Source organism: Vulpes lagopus, chromosome 21 (genome assembly GCF_018345385.1).
Source record: "Vulpes lagopus strain Blue_001 chromosome 21, ASM1834538v1, whole genome shotgun sequence".
NCBI classification, from domain to species: domain Eukaryota; kingdom Metazoa; phylum Chordata; class Mammalia; order Carnivora; family Canidae; genus Vulpes; species Vulpes lagopus.
The window spans coordinates 36,956,748-36,962,747 of NC_054844.1; positions in this window are offsets into that span (position 1 = coordinate 36,956,748).

Genomic DNA, 6,000 nt, shown 5'->3' on the forward strand with positions numbered 1-6,000 from the left:
TGGAAAATCAAGAAACTGCCTGAAGACAGGGGCTCATAAGCTACAGACATTAAAAGAGGAGAGGTTTCTAGATACCAGGAAGGGCTCGAATATCCCAAGGAGTTGGAGAGTAAGGAGAAAAACTATAGGAAATCCAGCAAAGTCATCGACTCTGAGGCTGAACCCCTGAACGGCGCAAGCAGACATTTACTAATTCACACATGTCATTTCACTGGTTGTGTGGATACCAGCGCAGCTGCTTATTTCTGCTTTTATCTGCTGAGGCTTTTTTACAACATCAGAACCCAGGTTTGTAGACAGTGAAAATGTCATCACATTAAAAACAATCTGCTTCACATGTGTGAGATAATAGGATTTGGGGTTAATGAGCTCATGTCTGGGATATCGATCCAAATGTGAATAACTTGTAATTGGCCATCACTCAATACCAGCTTATAACTAGTCTGGGCTATATGAATGGGTTGCTTTATTCACTGAAATAACTACAGAACCACAAAAACCAAAACTTGCTCACAGAACTGGCCAATTGCCAAACAGCATCTCCCCTCCTCTCCTTCCCCTCACTCCCCTACTTCCAGTTAAATACAAAATTGTGAGGAGAATATAAGATAATGCATAGGTTCATCATCAGTTACTGGCCTGGCATGCCCCCCATGTAGAATGAAAAAGCCGTGATTTAAGACATAGCAAGAGACCTTCTTTTTTACCAGGAAAGCATCACTTTTATTATTTTGCCACCATAAATCCAGGTTTTGAAAGGTTTGATCTCTCAATAGTAAGGTTATTCTTAAAAAGGATGTTTTTAAACAAAGCCATACCCAGGTCTAATTTCCTACGATTCTATTCACCCCTCTTGGGTCAAGACGCTCCCTGAAATTATTATCCATGAACCAAAATATGATGCATGAATAGTTACATTGACAATTAATCAGGTTAACTATCAAGCTATGGATACCAGCATTGGTGAGGTAACCAAGGAAAGAATTCAGAGAAACAGGAAGTATCGGCCTCCACTCAGTGGAGGCTAGAACTGTTGAGACACCATCATAGGCCTCCTGAGGAGCCAGGGGCCACAGGCTGAGCAGCAGTATGTAAAGGACAGAGCATGGGTCTTGGAGTTGGGTTTCAAGGCTACATTTATCATGTATATAATGTGTAATCGTTGGGCAAGCTCCCAAAGATCTCTGAGCCTCAGCCTTCATATCTAAGGGTATGAAGGCTGCCTTAAAAGTTAATTGTGTGAATTGAAAAGATGGTGATTGTTAAGAAACTTGTCACTTATTAGGTACCAAATAAAAACTAGTTTCTTTATGTACTCCCAGGGGGCTTGTCAACCCTGTACTGGGCCATGGAGCAATCACTATTAATCTCGAACCCGTAAGGGGTCAAGCATCTTAAAATGATTCAAAGAAAGATGGGCAGCCCATCTGTGAGTATATAGCTATTTGCCTGTGCGTGGCTGCATTCATCCATAGTTCATGTAAAACACTTATTATGAGACTTAAGTCCCCATTTCTGCTGCTGTAGGATTGGAACTCTGAACTTCTAGCTCCAAAAATCACTCTGATCATGAGAATGAGACTAAGCCAAAAGCTTGGGTAAAGATTCTGACGTGGGGTTCAGAGCCTTCTGCGCAAAGACGAACACTAGGGGGAGACTCTCTCCTTCTCAGCTGAGAAAGATTTGTAAATCCCCTTGCTCAGTCCCCACCCAACACTCTATGAACAGCTCATGATCAGTATCAAGAAATTGATAAGCAGATTCCGGCAGGCAGCAAAGACCACTTATGGGAAGGGGAAATGACACCCAACAAGGTGATGAGAAATTATTTCCCTAAAGTCATTCAGGAAATCTAAAACAAGTTAAGATTAAGAAACCACAGTTTATAACCCTCTAATAGTATCGATTACCCAGCAATATGTAATCATACTATTTGATTTTTCTTGCCATCAAAGTGATATTTAGTGGCTAACGAGATTAGTGATTACATGTTAACATTAATGATAATAAAAAATAATACCTAATGTGTATATAGCTTCACGTGTACTTCTGTTTTTTTTTTTTCATTCTTCCAACCTTCCAGGCGTAGATACTTCAATCCACTTTTCTATTAGAAAAATTGAGATATAGAGAGGTTAAATGACTTAAAAAGTAGCATGAAACAGTGGTCAAGAGCACAGATTGCAGAATCAGACTGACTGGGTTCAAGTCTCACCTTGACCACTCACTGGCTCTGTGACCTCACAAGCTAACTAACTTCACTTTCTTTGCTGTAATACCAAGGATAATCACAGTACCTCCCTGCTTGGTTTATTAGGAGAAATAAATGAGTTAATACATATAAAACACTTAGAATAAGTGTTTGGCACATTATAAGCACTTAAAATGTATTAGCCATTATGTGACCCAAAGTCACATTTCTATTTATTAATTTATAAATTACTTAATTGTCACTGTCAGTTACTGTCTTAGGCATTGGGGGAAACTAATGAAAAGATCTGGTGCCTGGGTAGCTCAGTCGGGTAAGTGTCTGCTTTTGGCTCAAGTCACAATCTCAGGGTCCTAGGATCAAGCCATACATCAGGATCTCTGCTCAGTGGGGAATCTGCATTTCCTTCTCCCTCTATTCCTCCTCCCAGTTTGCGCTTGCTCTCTCTCTCTCTCTCTCTCTCTCTCTCAAATAAATAAAAAAAATTTTAAATATTTTTTTAAAAAGATCTTATAGTTTATTGGGAAACATAGATATTATGTGATTCTCATGAACATGTGCTGAGTACTCTGACAGAGGAAGCAGGCATCAGCACACTGGAAGAGAGGTTAGGGCCAGGTAAGGGATGGGTAGTGCGAGGGCCTGAACTGGACCCCAGCTGCACCTGAAACATTAGCAGCAGCAAAGAGAGATTCTCACCCACAGCTCTAAAGCCATTTTTAAAGCTTATAGATGAAGAAAACTAAGAGTCCTAATTCTGAAACTTTCTGGACAAATCATTTGACTCCTGGGTTTCCATTTCCGTACACGTGAAATGCCAATCCCTTACAGTTGCTCTGGGGAAGGAATTAAAACTACTGTGTGGGCTTCCATGATTTGTGAAGAATCTACTAGGGCACGAAAACCTGGCAGTGAAATTAGTGGGTAATTGTCAGATCAACCACATCTCTTTTTTTAAAAGAGATCATGTCAAAGGAGTACACATAAACACCAGGGGTCTTCTCCATGGCATCCCAGGGCCAGAAAATATCTTTGGGTTCATGTCTGGTTGCTTCCAAACATTTTGCTACTAATGATACCTTTTACTAGTTGTCTATCATGAGCTCCCTGCTTTTAAATACTCGAGCTACCATGTTGATCATATAAGTACAAACTGATAAATTCCTCATTTAGATTCATTAGAGAGCATTTCATACATGTAAGGTGGGAGCATCCATTCTGAGCTGCTATAATCCAACCAAAATAAGATAAATATTTCCTATTAAACACTTACTGAAAAAATTAGGGAAAAATGGAAAAGAATAAAGGAGTAGAATAACTGTCAAGACTTTGACATACGTCTTTTCAATCTATTTTAGGCACTGTTTTAAAATAGTCAAGATCACATTGCATACTCCTAAAGTAAAGAAAATGGACATTTCTTTAGGTGGGGGTATTGAGTATCATTTATGCTTCCCAAAGTCTGCCCCTTTACGCACCTGGAGATCCCATACCACCTTGTAATATTCATATCATAGCACTTCCCATATGGTACTAAATTAATCTGTTTTTACATGTGATTCTCTACTGGGCACTGAATGTTTGTGTCTACCCAGTTTTGTTATGTTGAAATATAATCCCCAGTGTGATGGTATCTGGAGGTGGGGACTTCGGGAGGTGATTAGGTCATGAGGCTAGAGCCCTCATAAGTGGGATTAGCGCCCTTATGATAGAAACCCCAGAGAGATCCCTTGCCATTTCTACCATGTGAAGTTGAAGGAAAGACAGTTATCTATGCACAGGAAGCGGGTCTGCAGCAGACACTGAACCTGCCAGCACCAGGATCTCGGACCTCACAGCCTCCGTAACTGTGAGAAATCAAGGTATGTTGTTTAGAAGCCACCCCATTTACGGTATTTTCAGTATAACAGCATGAGTGGACTAAGAATACCCTCCATGCTGTAAAACTATGTCTTATTCATCTTCACACCCCAGCACTCTGCAACATACCTGGCACATAGTACACATTCAGTCCTTTTTTTTTTTTCCTGTACTGAATTAAACCGCTTAAATTAAACTGAAATATTGAAACTCTGTTACTGCCTTTGCGCATCACAGAAGCCTTGGCTTAGCTCTCTTATTTCACAGATGATAACACCGAAAACTGGAGTGGTTAAGGGACAGAGGCTTCCATATATAAGATTGAGTGATTGCCAAAAAGCAACAGATGATGATAGAAGCTGGCATGTTCTGGAATTCCATCACTTTAAGATAACCACTCTTCATGTTTTAGTGGCCATCTTTCATGCAACTTGTACAAATGGGATAATAGCATAATATTCCTTTCCATCATGAATAGTTTCTAAAACTGTAGTTCTTTTTTTTTTTTTTTTTCAAAATTCCTCCTCCTCTCTGTCCTCCCCCTCTCCACCAGACATCCCTCTGCTCCAACCCCAGTGTAATCGGCGTTAATGGCCTGGTATGCGTCATTTCATAACATTTCCATGCTGCTAGAATCAAAGACAAACATAAATACAGATATAAAGTAGCATTGTTATTTTCTGTTTCAAAAATGGGATCACACTACCTACATATACTTTTTGCACTTAACAATACATTGAGGAAATATATTCAAGTCAACTGTTTTGGACTTGCCTCCTGGGAAGTGGGGTCAGGTGCTACACTGCCTGTACAGGATTTCACACCTGTGGATCAGGCCTTCTGTAAGCCCCCGAATGAGTTTTGGCTGCAGCCTTACAGATTGGAAAGGCAAGCCTGTACTGAGAAACAGGTATCTATCGCCATCAGAACAAGACACTGATCCTTCCAGGATGGAAGGGACCCAAAGTAGTTGAGTTGCCACCAAGGCACTGGTAGGTTCCTTGAGGAATAGTGCTCATCCTGTGCCCTCCAGGCCCCTGAGCAGCCAGCTGGGCCACTGGCTAGGGTTCTAAGAGCCTCCCCAGGCAGTAAATGTTCTCCATCCCCTGAGGTCTTTGCTGGTGTTAAATCTCACATCTGGAGATAGTTCCCTGAAGTCTGTGACATCTTACTCATCCAATGTTACGTTCTAACGCCTTAGGCCCCCACCAAAATTTATTCCCGGGCATACTGCCCTTGCTCCTGTCAGTATGTGCTACTTAGTTGTTGCAGTTCCTCTGAGGTAGAATCTCTCTCCTTGCATCAAGCCTAGCACATCTCCCAGCTGGAATCTTCTGGGAGTTAACCCTGGTTATGGCACTGACATCGAAGAGAAGCAGCAGGTGCAACCCCTTAGAGGGACACCTGCTGCCCCGTGGAGGTGAGCCTCCGCAGTGCCTTCCTACATGAGAGAAGTGCTGGTTCTTCATAGAGGGTGGTGGGCTGAAAGCCTGTGGGTTCAGAGGAGTTTACAGAGCCGTGGTCCTTGTGGGTGTCTACCTTGATGCCCACATCTCATATATCCAGGTCCCAAGCTTTCCCAGCCAGGGCTCTGACCTTAGCACTACAGACATGGCTTAAGAAATTAAAGGTCTCCTGGAGCTTTAAACTAAGTCCCACACTTGCTCCTCAGCTACATCCAAGCTTCCACTGAGGGGGTAGGGCCTCTGGGTAAACTCCCACAGAGAGTCCTGCCAGTTCCCCCATTTAGCCTTTAGTGGTGTATTAACAGCTCTCAGCTTTTCATTAGCTCTCTGCAGGGCATTAATACAACCTCTAAACACCAACCAAAACCATTGCCTTTATATGCATTTGTTCCTCTCTCCCCTCTGGCCCCATTGCATTTCAAATATCTGAATCATCAAGATTATTCCCATCCACCTGGGTCACCA